The sequence below is a fragment of the Panthera leo genome, chromosome D1 (assembly GCF_018350215.1).
Source record: "Panthera leo isolate Ple1 chromosome D1, P.leo_Ple1_pat1.1, whole genome shotgun sequence".
Taxonomy (NCBI): domain Eukaryota; kingdom Metazoa; phylum Chordata; class Mammalia; order Carnivora; family Felidae; genus Panthera; species Panthera leo.
The window spans coordinates 12,025,064-12,038,988 of record NC_056688.1 but is presented as its reverse complement, the minus strand read 5'-3'; the positions used below and the strand labels follow the sequence as shown (position 1 = coordinate 12,038,988).

Below are 13,925 nucleotides of genomic sequence, written 5' to 3'. Positions count from 1 at the left end.
TTGTGGCCAGTGTGAAGCATGTCATATACATTTGGAGATATATTATCTATCTGTATCTCTTTATATATATGTGCATGGGTATACATATAAATACTTACACACACACACACACACACACACACATTCTGACATGCTAGTTTAAAATTGATCCTGGTGCTTCGTAGTCATGATTCCCACAGGCAAAATCCATGAGCGTGTTCTTTTGGGGGTTAGCAATGGTGATAATCCTACAAAGAAGCAGTGTGCCTTACCATCTGGGCTTTGGAATCAGACTAACGTGGTTGTCAAACCCAGACCTGTCATTTAATAGCGATATAAAATTTTGCAGATTTCTTAACTTGAGCCCTGAGGTCTGTTACCTCAAAGAAGCTAATGAACTTGGCCACAATCCCACAGTTTGTGAGGGGCAGAGCTGGGACATAAATGTGGGTCTATCACATTCCCCAAGCCACCCCTCTTTCGGGCACTCCCTGCCTGTCCCCCATGCTTACAGAAGCAGAGGACTCTTCCCTCTGAGGAAGGTGGTCGTCCAGATTGGAGGGAGGCCCATAACTTGCCCAACCTTTTCTTTTTAAAGCCATCTCTTCTGTGTGTGCAAGGAGCAAATAGGTTAAATCAGATATGATTCTAGTGGTATGTATGTCAGACTGAAGCTTTAAAACAAAGTTCTCCCCCACTCCCTCACCCAGGTCTAAAATTAAAATGCCAAAAATATTGCCAGGAAGAGAAATTTGGTGAAGATCAGGAAAGACTATAAATTGACTACAGACTCTACTGCAAGACTAGGATTTCTCTGGTTTATTAAAGCCCCAATATATAGGAGCTCCCAGTCATCTGAGGGGATTTTCTTTCAGGGGAAAGACCGCAAATAAACTGCACCGATATCTGTGTGGAAGCTCTTTTCAAAGACTTAATAATATCCCATTTTCTCAGAAAGAGACTTTTCCTTCTATTGAGTTTACTGCCTATCGAGTGCCTTCAGTAACAAGGAAAAAAATAAAAGGAATCATGGAGGATGATAATTTTTTTTTTTTCTCCCTCCACATCTCTTCGGCATGTTCTGGAATGTTTACTTATTGATTTTTGTTTGTTTGTTTGTTAGGCAGATTGGAGAGAACATGGTGAAATTATAAGAACACTGGAATTCCAATCAGAAGGCTTGGATTCAAGGCCAGCTATGCCAAACACTTCTGTGCAACCCTGGGCAAGTCACTTAACCTCTCTGTGCTTCAATGGGCTCTCCTGCAAAAAATGGGGATCTTATATGGAAAATGCCTTGACCGTTTTAAAGCATTTGTCCTGTTCTTTGAGAAGAGCCGTGAGACCTCTTCCTAATTTACCATCTCTTGGTGAGCAAGTTACTTTCCCTCCTTGGGGCCCCAGGTTCCTTGTGGATTGTATGAAAATATTAGACCGGTTTTCTTGCCAAGCCCACTCTTGTTATGAAATTCTAGGATACTCTGTAAACTATGTCAGATACACTGAAATTAGGTGCCAGCACCTTCTGACTGAAAGAAGGTATAAAGGGCGTGTGTCTAAAGGAAGAGGTCCCTCCTTACAGTTTTGATTCTCATGACGAGGGAAGCAAGGTGTTGGGAGTCGCCTACCTCCACAAAGGAATGGGCAAAGGAGGAGACCGCAAGCCAGGCTTTGCCCGGGGCAGGAAATGGTAAGGTGCCTCTGTCAGTGATGGCTCTTGGTGGTTTCTAGAAAGGAAAGGAAATATCAGTGGTGAAGCCATGGCCAGGTCATAGAGGAAGGAGCGGGGGATGGGGGCTGGGCAGCTGTCGTTACAGGAGTGTTTAGCTGTGACCTAAATAAGGTGTCCTTGGTACAGAGAGGGGGATGGAAAATTAGATATAGATACAGATACAGATATGCTACTTTGAATCAGGGCCAGAAACACATTTGTTCCTCTCCAGTTTAGAAACCATGCCCAAACTCTATACACCCAACTCAAAGCAGATGGCATAACTAAAGGTTGCTACTTCCCACCACAGGGCCTTTGCACTTGATGTCTACCCCCTCTTCCCCCATCCTCCTATGCAAATCTCTCCCTCCATCACACTCAAAAAGCACTTCCCTAGAGAAATCCTCCCTACTAGGGCATTATCTGCAGCAGCCTCCTGCGCCCTCAGGCCCTCTGCCCTGCTTTATTGTTTTCACAGCACTTGTTACTACTGGAAATTGTTTCCTTTGTATACTGGACTGCTTGTTTATTTCCTGGCTCCCCTCCCTGGAGCCTCCCTAGAGCTCCCCTTGCTAATGTAAGCTTCCTGAGGGCAGAGAGGGCTGGGCTCTTTCATTCAGGTGGTTGTATCCAATGCACCAGAACAATGCTTGGTTGTGTAGGCTCCTAAAAAATGTTTGTTCAAAGACTCGAAAACAAAACAAGAACTCTACAGCCTTTTTTTTCCCCCTCTCTCCCCAGGAAGACTTTTGAAACAAACAGGCCAGCGTGTTCCTGAGAAGGAGGGTTTCAGGTCCAAATAATTAGCAACGGAGGAAGTGAGAGGAGCGCGTCTGTGTCCTTCCACAAGCTCCAAGGTAGCCATGCTGATCGTTCTGCAGCTATTTTTACTTATCCTGCTTCTGAAAGAAATGTCCTCCTGCAGCGTGATAACCCTGCTCTCTAAGGGTGTGCCAGCCAAGGAGAAGGCAGGTGAGTGACAATGCCTGGAACTTGTATAGCCCTGAACCCAGTACCTTCACATCATTTCTCCATTTTATAAACGAAAATGACTTTGATGACTGAGCTCAACAAGATCGGGACTTGGGTCCACGTCCGCCCACAGCTGGCGCACCTGCCTTTGCATGTAAACATTCTACAGATGAAGCCTGGTGTGCTGGCTCCCCTGTGATAGGTCACATTTGACTGCCAGCTGGGCTGGCTGGCGGGGACTTGAGGCAGGGAGGCACTTAGGGCACCGGGCTCGAGGAAGCCTCACCCTCAGGGCATTTGCATGATTCTGAGTGAAGCCTCCAACCTTCCGCATCCCAGGTACCCTGCTTGTCCCCGCTAGTCCTGGCCCGGCTTGTTGGAGCTTTCTGCACGTTTTCTGTTCTTTTCTATCATGTCACAGGATACGTCTTTGTCTAGAAATGCCTTCAAAATAATTAGAGGGTAGTTGTATCTTGGGGAGGATTTGTCTCACTTAGCTTTCAACCTCCCTCCCTTCCTTCCTTCCACTTCTTGGCAACCTCTCCTCCAAAAGGCAACTGGAATTATTTTTTCAAAAGGACAGATTTGTCACTCTTCTAAGTGGAAACTCTTCAGAGACTCTTCTCATGGTCTGTATTTTTAAAAATAATAGGGGCGCCTGGGTGGCTCAGTCGGTTAAGCGTCCAGCTTCAGCTCAGGTCATGATCTGGTGGTTCGTGGGTTTGAGCCCCACTTCGGGCTCTGTGGTGACAGCCCAGAGCCTGGAGCCTGCCTCAGATTCTGTGTTTCCCTCTTTCTCTGTCCCTCCCCTGCTCACGCTCTGTCCTCTCTCTCTCAAAAATAAATAAACGTTAAAAAATAATCATAATAAGGGGGCGCCTGGGTGGCTCAGTAGGTTAAGTGCTGGCTTCGGCTCAGGTCATTATTTCACGGTTTGTGGGTTTGAGCCCCATGTCTGGCTCTGTACTGACAGCTCGGGGCCTGGAGACTGCTTCGGATTCTGTGTCTCCCTTTTTTCTGCCTCTCCCCTGCTTGTGTACTCCCTTTCTTTCTCTCTCCCAGAAACAAACATTAACTTTTTTTTAATAATAGTAATAAAAGGCCTAAGCTCCTTGGCATGGCCTTTAAGACCTTTACGAGTTGGCACTGTGCTGCCTCATGAACCTTGTCATGTTTCCATGGCTTTGGACAGGCTGTGCCTTCTGTCAGAGGTAGCCTTCTCTGTCCTTCTGGACCAGAATCACGTACCCTTCAAAGCCTAATTCCAAGGTCACCCATGGTCAGGATGGCTCAAGAGTTAGAGCAAAGCCGCTATGAACCAGCTCACCACCGGCGGCCAGAGGGGTAGCCAGATCTAGGAGGTTAGTGCTAGGTAGAGGGCTCCCAGGGCTCCCTCCCTTCTCTCACTAATGCGGTACGTGCAGGGAGAGTCTGGGGGGTGCTAACTTTATAGCCGGGCTGAGTGACTCCAGCCTTTGAACGGACTTGTTTAGTGTGGATCCAAGTTGTTGGTAATGAAATGGAATCAGGTTCCCCAGTATCCTGGGGCCTCTCTGCCCACCCAGGGCCTATGTGCAGACTTTGCACTTTGGCATCAGACTTCCAGAACCGCCGAGGTCAGGCATGTGTGGCTTTCCAATGCAGGCCCTGCACAGCCTAGCCTTTTGCCTGGATCTCCTCTTCACCGCTTGTGGTCTCAGCTCTCACCCATCTGTTTTTCTTCCTCCTCTGTGTCTCACTTTTCTGTCTTTGCACGATCTTGAGAAGCCAGCCAAAGTCAGGCTGACATTTTGGCCGGGTCTCCCCAAGGAGCTCAGATCTGAAGTCTTTATTCCTGGAAAGAAAGCTAATGCATGTGTGTATGCGCTGGTTTGGGAGAGGCTTAGAGAAGCATGCTGTGAGAAGAACTAAAGCGATAGATAGATAGACAGATAAGTAAGTAAGTGCTAGGCACTCTGGAGTAGCTGTTCTGAGTGATTTTTCATACTTTTTCTCATTTAACCTTCTAGTCATGACTGCTACATGTCCCCTTTGAAGACGGTTCTGTTACCCATTTCCAAATGAGAAAATTGAGGCTCAGGGAGTTACAAAAGAGGCCCAACGGCAAAGCACGAATGAAGAGGGCTCGTGTCCAGATTGGTCTTCCAGACTTCAGCTCGTAACTATTTGGGAGACCCCGAATAAGTCCCTTTCCATCTCTGTGTCTCAGTTAAATTGCATCTGTGCCAGGGAAGTGAGGAGATCTACTCCTGCCTGCTTTACAAGATGTTTAGCATGGCTGAATGGGACACACAAGGTGATGCGTTATGTAAGTTAGTAATCATGCTTATGGAAGGTGAAACCCCATGAGATCTGGGGGAGAACAGAATTAACACAAGACACTGGGAATGATTTATATGTTCCTCATGTAAAAAAAAAAATTTTTTTTTAATTTTTTTTTTTAACATTTATTTATTTTTGAGACAGAGAGAGACAGAACATGGACGGGGGAGGGGCAGAGAGAGAGGGAGACACAGAATTGGAAGCAGGCTCCAGGCTCTGGGCCATCAGCCCAGAGCCTGACGCGGGGCTCGAACTCACGGACCGCAAGATCGTGACCTGAGCCGAAGTCGGATGCTCAACCAACTGAGCCACCCAGGCGCCCCTAAAAAAATTTTTTTTAAATGTTTGTTTATTTTTGAGTGAGAGAGAGACAGAGTGTGAGCGGGAGAAGGGCAGAGAGAGAAGGAGACACAGAATCTGAAGCAGGTTCCAGGCTCTGAGCTGTCAGCACAGAGCCGGACATGGGGCTGGAACTCATGAACCACAAGATCATGACCTGATTCACAACTGGATGCTTAACTGACTGAGCCACCCAGGCACTCCTGTTCCCCGTTTTGACTGGAGCCTGTCTGTATCTTTTATTCTGAGAGATTCTCATCCTTCACAATCCAGGCTCTTTGGAGAGACTGTGGGACTTCATGCTTTTCAAAAGATGGTTTTATTTGGGCCTTCAAGATTCTGTCATAGGCGCCTGGGGCAGGGCACAGTGGCGACGGATGGGTAGTGGGGATAAGGTTTTAGTGGCAGTGGGGAGTGGGGATGGTAGTCCACAAGCCCTCCTCCTTCAGGAGCTACCCCGTTTTATCAGATTGTGCAAATTACATATCATTTGCATAAAAATCTAGCAAACATATGAGCTGTGGCTAACTACTCATCATAAAGTTTGTTGTCATGTAAATGTGTTTAAGCATTTCTATTTTGTCACTTCCTTTCTGTATTTTAGAGTCTGTGTGTTTTCAGGTGCCTTGGTTTTCACAGACCTTGCCGGTCCTATGCGCTTTGCCTTGAATGCCTGCATATACAACAGCCCTGGGTGGGATGTGCGAGGCTTTACTCTTTCTTCAGTTTTTGAGGTTGAGTTTTAGAGCCTTGGCCAGACAGATCAAAGTTCAAATCCTGCCTCTGCCACTTACTAGCTGTGTCTGGGGCAAATTGTTTAAGCCTCGTCTCATCTGTGAAATGGAGAGGGTAATGTTTATGCGTGGCTACATTTCAAAATCGGTGAGTTTTAATATAACGTGTAAGGTGCCTGGTTCATGTCTGCAATGTAGTAAGTGCTCAATAATTGTAGCTGTTTTTTATCATAGTTCCCCCCCCCCCACCCCCGCCAACCTAGTTGGACTCACAGAGATGGCTCCCTGCAGGGTGGCCTTGTTGACAGTGTCTTTGTGAGAAGGAAGAATGGGCTGTAGAACTCATCATAATCCTGTCTCTTGAGTGGCTATGAAGACGGTTTTGATGGAAGTCCAAGCAGTGGACAGGAGAGGACTGGGCTGCTGGTTAAACTCCAGGCCCTCAGCTCCCTCTCTCCTCCGGCTACCTTAAATCCCGGTATTCCACTGAGGGCCAGGCTGAGACCCAGAAGCACATGCACGAGGGCCCCCAAGTTCAGCCCCCAAGTGTAATTTCAGGACCCCTCGCAATACTCTCCTCCTGGGATGGGGGCCTGCTATGTTCCTCCTGCCCCAGATGCTGGGATTGGTAGGAGGAACCAAGGAAAGGGGCAGCATCACAGGAGGAGGAAAGAAAGAAGCTGCATGGTGGGGAGTGAACCAGACTAGGCAGAACCTAGAAAATAATCCTGAATCCTCCCTGCTGTAGGCCAACAGAGCAATTCACAGCACTCTTATGGGCCAGCAAAGTCTGCAGGCCCTGGGGGATCATCAGAAACCACCCTGGCCTATCTCCCTGGATCAGGCTGAAGCCCAGGCTGGTTAAAGAGCCCATCCAGGAATTGTGGGGTGGGGGTGAGGGGAGGTCTCATCCTAGATTCCTATTCTAGAATCACCTGAGCCATTGGTGGAAAATGCATGTTCCTGATCTCCAACCTAAAACCTACCCAATCACTGTTTTTAGGAGTATGAGGCTCAGGAACCTGTATTTCTTTAATTATTTTTGAGAGACACAGAGAGAGAACACGAACAGGGGAAGTGCAGAGAGGGAGGGAGACGCAGGATCCCAAGCAGATTCCACGCTGCCTGCGTGGAGCCTGACACAGGGCTGGATCCCACAAACCTTGAGATCGTGACCTGAGCCGAAATCAAGAGTCAAAAAGGCTTAACCCACTAAGCCACCGAGGTGCCCCAGGAACCTGTATTTTAAGCAGATAACCTGGAAATGTTTGAAGGTTAAGAATGGAAGGGTCTTAGAAAAGGATCTAGAAAAAAAACTCGGTTGATTTTAAACGTATGCAAATTAGATCAAGACAAGATGGGCAACAAAACATTTTGGTTTGACAAATGTGTATTGTATACCTAGCGTGTGCTAGGAACTCGTTCAGCCAGCAAGCTGCCTCCCAGTTTAGAGGGAAAGCTACTTTGTAAAGAGCTAGCAGCATGCATGTGCAATGTGCCAAAGAGGTGTCCAAGGGCTGGAACCTGGAACCAGGAAAGAGGAACCAGGAAGGAGGAGCCTGAAGTGGAACAGGGAAGCCTAGGCATTTTTCCATTTTTAAGGTCCAGTATTGTCCATAGAAGACAGACTATGCCCTAGCTTTCATTTCTCTTAAACCACAATGCAGGGAAGCCTCCCCTGCCTCTTGGACGTTATCCTTCTTGGAGATGATGAAAGGAGACGGACAACTGGTTCACTTCTATTTGCTCATCTGAAACTTGGGCTCCGTGTGGCTCTGCGTGCCTCATCTTGGCCAAAGTAAAGGAACTTTCTGCTTTACTCTTCTCCAGCAAAAACAGCAGTGAGTCAAAATAAACAACCTTTGGAATCCAAACGCTGGCTCCTCCTCCGGAAAAGCAAAATATTTCTCCTCTGTGTTGATGGAGGCCCGCAGGATGCGGGACACGGCTGTGTGCGCACGTTCAGCGCGCGCCCGCCCACCTGCGCACAGGACCGGACAGTGACCGGGTGGGACCATCGTGGTGCACGGAGGTGCTGGCTGCAGCGGCGGGGGAGGGGGGCATCACTTTGGGATGTTTTAACAGGGGATAGTTTTTAAAAGTCTGGTTAAGTGAAGTTGACTTTGTGCGGCTCACAGGCCTTCGTCCCGCTAGCGGGCCGCCTCCGCCCCCTCGCGGTGTCCGCTCTCCCTCCTGGCTCCTCCGCGCCTGACCTCCAGCCGCCCCAGGCCTCAGCGCACCCCTGGGCCACGCGCGGCCCCTTCCTCCAAGCCCTGCTGACCTCTAGTGGTCACCAGGTGGAACTGAACAGGACGCCGGGCCAGAGTGGGAAGCAAGGTCTGTCTCACCTGCGCGGTCCTCGCCTGCCCTGTTTGCACATTAGAATCACCTGGAGCTTTGAAAACACGCCCCCCCTCCCCCCGCCCCTTGTCCAGGCCCCACCGCAGGGCAGTTAAGTCAAAGGCTCCCACGGTGGGACGTTGGCATCGGTATTTTGTTAAGCCCCCCAGGTAATTGTGCCATGCAGCTGCCACGACTGACAGCTCTTGCTGTCCAAAGCAGGCATTTGCCCACGTCTGATGCGCTCGTGGGAGAGTCGGCGGAGGTGATGTGAGTGTGTGAATATGGCTGAGTATGTCTGTCCTCATGTGGGCCCCAGTCCAGTGTCTGGGCACCACTGTCTTGGCTTTTGGACCCACCAATAGCATGTGTTTGACGCTGTGTCTGCCTCAGGTGTGGCTGTAAGGGGGTCCTGAGCTTCAGCAGGTGGCTGAATGGGGGAAGGAAGGGAGCTGCGATGGAACTCACGCCCTAGGCACAGATTCAAGAAGCAAAAGGTCCTGTCAATATCTTGTGTCCTTAAGGCTCCAAGCAGCTGGTTTTACAGCCCCTTTCCCCGTTCCCACTGGTCACATTCTTTGTTCCTGGGAAGTTCTTCCTGTTGTCTCTCACTCGAGCCCCTCTCAAGAAGAGTCTAGATTTTTTTAAAGCTTTTATTTACTCATTTAAGTAATCTGTACACCCATCATAGGGCTCAAACCCAGGACCTCAAGATCAAGAGTGGGACGCTCTTCCCACTCAGCCACCCAGGTGCCCCGAGAAGAGTCTAGGCTGAACGAGTGCCGGCTCGCCCCTCAGCTCTGGTCGCAGGTAGGATTGGTCACCCTGCCTGCGGCTGCAGTCCCCAAGGCTGCCTGGAGGGGCTGGGCTGTCTCCTTCAGGTGCAGGACCCCATCAGGCATCGATGGAATGGGTTGGAAGGGAGAAGAGCCAGAGACAGCACAATTAAATTAATTTCCAGCAGCTGCGTGGGATTAAAATTACCCACTTCTCCCCGGTCTCTGTCTAATGTTCCTGAAAACAATCTCCTGATCCTCTCCTTCTACATGTTTCTCTTCCCTCATGGTCACAGCTTTTGGTAAATTTATTCCCGATTGCTCTGCCTTTCGTTACCCTCAGCTCGTTGGCTGGGGGAGAGCACAGCCCTGGAGAGACGGACCCCACGTCTGAGCAGCCTGACCCTCTCCCTGCCAGACTTGCCGAGGGGGCTGGGCAGGGCCAACCTCAGGGAGCAGCACGGCCCTCAGCAGTGGGACGGGCTGTCAGGGTGCCTCAGCCCTCACGGGGTCCCCAGGTGACCTGGAGCCTTGCGCTCCCCATGCGGGCCCTCCCAGGGGGCAGAGGAAAGGCAATACTGTAGGTTACAGTGGGAGCCAGACTTGGGGGCGAGGATGCAGGCTCAAAGCCTGTGCTTCCCGTAGCCAGCATGTCTGTTCCCCGAGCCTTCGTCTTGCCTTCTGTGAAATGGGGAAGAGGTGGTCTATCATACAGGTTGTCATGAAGACTAGGTGAGATGATGTACAGAAAAAATATCTCCACAACACACAGATGATGGGTAGACCCTCCCATGGTAGGTGATCATCCGTAACGTTACCGAGGACAGTAAGAGCACTGACTGAGTGCACGTTACCGGATGACGGACAGGATGACGTTTTAAGCATCCTTCACCTGTTATGTAATTATCACGCCAATGCTCTGAGGTGAATCTTTTTATCGTCCCCACTTACAAATGGGAACATGAGGTAGACAGATATCAGGGGACGTGTCCAAGGACATCTGGAAAGTAAAAAATGAGCTCTGGGGGCACCTGGGTGACCCAGTCAATTGAGCATCCAACTTTGGCTCAGGTCATGGTCTTGTGGTTCATGTGTTCGAGCCCTGCATCAGCCTCTGTGCTGACAGTGCAGGGCCTGCTTGGGACTCTCTCTCTCTCTCTCTCTCTCTCTCTCCCCCCACCTCTCTCTCTCTGCTCCTCCCCCACTTGCGAACGCATGCTTGTGCTCTGTCTCTAAATAAATAAACAAACAAACAAACTTAAAAAAACAAGTGATCTCTGGAAATCTGGTGCCGTGTCCTCAGAGAATGTACCGCAGGGCTGAGCACATACTAACTTAGGCATGGTGTTCGCTTAACGTCTGTGATGTGGGAACATATGCACATCTTTGCACGTTGTCACCGTGTAGTCCCAGGCCCCGCGTTTCCCCTCCTGGAAGAGTTTTCCCAAAGGGGCCACCTCTTAGAGAAGCAAAAGAGAAACAAACTAATCTCTGGAACTAGTAGCGAAAACCAGCAGGAAGGCAAGCCGGGTGCCTTTGGACAGAGAGATTCCCAGGGAAGCAGCCGGGCCCACAGGGTGGGGCAGTCGGTCAACCACACCTCGAGTTTTGAAGAGGCTCATGGGAATGGGAACGGGCTTGCTATGACACTGCCCTCTCCTGGATGAGCCCATTTCTTTCTGGGGCCTCTGGGGCCCCTCCCTGGGAGCATGGGGGACCATTCTCCACGCCGGAGTCCTCTCATCCCAAAACCTCACCTGCCCACGATGGCAGTGATGCTTTGTACATAGGTGACACTGAATGGAATTTAATTTTGAGTTCTCCTCCTCCCTGATCTGCTGAGGGGACCTGGGGGTGGGGACCGAGCCTTGCGTCTGCCCTTTCCTGGCTGTATGACTGTGGCCACAGTACCACCCTGCAGTCATCTCTAAGGTCTCATCCGGTTTCAGTCTGGTTGGTCTCTGTCGGCTGTGGCCCACCATGGTCACTGCACTGGACCGTGTGTCGTCACGGCAGAGGAAATGGGTGAATGAGGGCAAATGTCGTCCTGGCTGTGCCACTGCACACGTGGCTTTATTTCAGGGTCAGAATCAGGATTCAGGGGCAGTGTGGTTGTGACGTGGGGAGTGGTCCATGCTCCCAAATGCCTCAAAGGGATAAGAGGAAAAGCCGGAGCGAAGAAGAGGCACGGCCAGAGAACCGGCCCAGTCCCAGCTGTCCCCTGGCATAGCACGTGCTTTGCACCAGCTCCTGGCTGAGGCTCGTAGAGAGGCTAACTCATTTAGGCCTTGAAACAACCCTCCCAGGGTGGCTACTATTATCCCCATTTTACAGATGAAGACACTGAGCCATGAACACGTCACACAGCTGGCAGCTGGCAAGAGTAGCATTTGAAACTGGAGGTCTAGCTCCAGTGTTCACTATTCTCACCTTTATATTCTATTGTTTTCCAAGGAGTGTCCCCATCCAGGTCTAGAGACTCATTTGGGAAAGGGTGGATCCCGCACTGAAACACTGCCCAGGCAGCCCCTCCATTTCAGAGGAAGGCCCTGGTGGGGCAGACAGGGGCGGCCTCACAGCTGGCGGGAAGACCTGCTTGTTGGATGCTGGGGACCTGGCAGAGAACTTCTCCCCTAGTTTGGACCTGCTGGCAGCCCTCCCTCCCCCACCCAGTCCCCAGGCATTAGGGTTGCACCTCCGCATCCAGGTGATAAGGAGCAGGGAGGTGCTTTGTCCTTGGAGGAGATGGCTTTCTCCAACGGAGCCCTTGAAATGCAGTCTCTCCCATCCTCCTGAGGTGTCACCTCTGGCTCCTGCAGACCAACCCCCCACCACCCCATGCCCACGCTCCACGGCGCGAGGCCTGGTGAAGCCTGGGCAGCACGACGCCTGCTCATCACAGGGTGACGCCGGGCACGGGCACAGGCGGCACTTGCCAATTTCTGCTAAGAACACTGGCGGGAGGGGGCGCCTGGGTGGCTCGGTCAGTTAAGCATCCGACTTCGGCTCAGGTCATGATCTCATGGTCCATGAGTTTGAGCCCCGCGTCGGGCTCTGTGCTGATTGCTCAGAGCCTGGAGCCTGTTTCAGATTCTGTGTCTCTCTCTCTCTCTGCCCCTCCCCTGTTCACGCTCTGTCTCTTTCTGTCTCAAAAATAAATAAACATTAAAAAAATTAAAAAAAAAAAAAAAAAAGAACACTGGCTGGAGATAGAAGTGGGACCTGAACGCCCAGGGCGGGATTGGAGCAGGGGAGCAGGTGGCCAGGTGCACGGAGGCGGGAGAGCCCAAGCGTGGCCCCCACCCCAGCGGCAGCCGGCCCCAGGCCTTGCGTGGTGCCTCTCATCACAGAGGTAGAAAGTAAGAGGGGGAAGGATGAACGTGAAAACAACCCAAAAGAGAGCGGAGAGGAAGATGAGTGGAAACTCCTAGCTGATGCAAATATTGACATAACCATTACGAGAGTAAATAAAACTCCCATTTCTGTTATGCAAGTGCTATATTCTTTGAATACTTCTGTCTTGAGGAATTTTTTATTTCGCCATAGAAGAAAAATGTTTTCATATTCTCTCCCGCCGCTCAGACCCAGAACCCAGCAAGGCCCTGTGCCCCCGAGAGCCATAATATTATTTGTTAACATTTTTATGATGCCAAATGGTCTGTAGGAGAACGGGCGCCATTCTTTAGCTGGGAAACCATATGGCAGGACGAGTAATAAATAAGGTATTGTGATAGTTAATGAACCTAATTGCCAGCAAAGGCTTTAATACGGAGACTGTGCTGCTGAGAATTTAGCACCACATTAGGGATGCTGCGGAGCTCCCCTGACTTCTGAGGCTTAATTTAAGTTCTATATTGCAAACTCCAGAAAATAATTCCAAACCCTCCTGCTGGAAAAGCAACCTGCTGGTAGACTGTGATTATACCGAATTACTAAAATCGCAATCAATTTTATACACACAGTTAACCCTTGCCAGGGAGGACTCCGGGAGAGGAGAGGGAGGAACACTGAAGCCATCCTACCTGTGGCCGTGGACCGCAGAGGACAACCCGAGGAGGTAAAGGGGTGGTGCCCAGAAGGGATCCGGAGCCAGGGGTCCTGCTCTGCAAGGAGAAGAAGTCGGGGTCATAGTGAGAGAAGGCTCTGAGCACAGGCTTAGCCCGTTGGCCTTCCCTCGTCCTGCAGGGTCCCCTGAGCTATGGGATAAGAAGACAGAGGGTGTTGGAGAGAGGGATTTGTGCTCACCCAAGCAGCAGGCATCCCTGGCAGGAAAAGAAACCGAGCAACTTACTCCATAAGTCAAGGTTATTAACTAGAGAAGATCAGATCGTGGCAGTCAAATAACCTTGCACTGTGTAAAATGTAAATGCTGAACAGCTGCCTCTGAACTATCAGTGGTGTCTGGAAGTTTCCCTGGGCAAGAGAAGCACACCACAACAGGGGGGAGAGGTGCCAGGGGGAAGGTGTTTCTGCCCACCTCTTCTCGGAGCTTGCAGTGGCTTCTCTTACCCTTCAGCCCTGGCCAAGACGGATGAGAACGGCTGGCCGTGGAAAGAGCCTCCTGGGAGGAGGCAGTGCTCCCGGGCTGGGGAACTCTCCGAAGAGGCAAAGACCCCCGCCCAGAGCGCCTCTCGTCCCATGGTGAAGTCCAGGCTGTGGCTTGGAGAGCTCAGAAATGTCCTTTCCAGAAGAGCACTCTGAAGGAGATGGAAAACCTCACGAGGCCTGGGCTCAGCCCTCCTGCATTCAGAG

The 13,925-nt window shown here is 50.6% G+C and overlaps 1 long non-coding RNA gene across 3 annotated transcripts; it reads left to right on the top strand.

Annotated features, from left to right (window-relative positions):
* The first annotated feature begins 1,109 nt into the window (after positions 1-1,109).
* Positions 1,110-13,768, top strand: LOC122201391. Of its 3 annotated transcripts, none has more exons than XR_006194129.1 (4): positions 1,110-1,349; positions 2,432-2,662; positions 13,136-13,230; positions 13,690-13,768. It is a non-coding gene; the product is annotated as an uncharacterized LOC122201391 (long non-coding RNA). The 3 variants fall into 3 exon arrangements; XR_006194128.1 differs by lacking the exon at positions 1,110-1,349 and adding an exon at positions 1,594-1,669; XR_006194127.1 differs by lacking the exon at positions 1,110-1,349 and having other exon boundaries at positions 1,746-2,662.
* Positions 13,769-13,925: the final 157 nt, after the last annotated feature.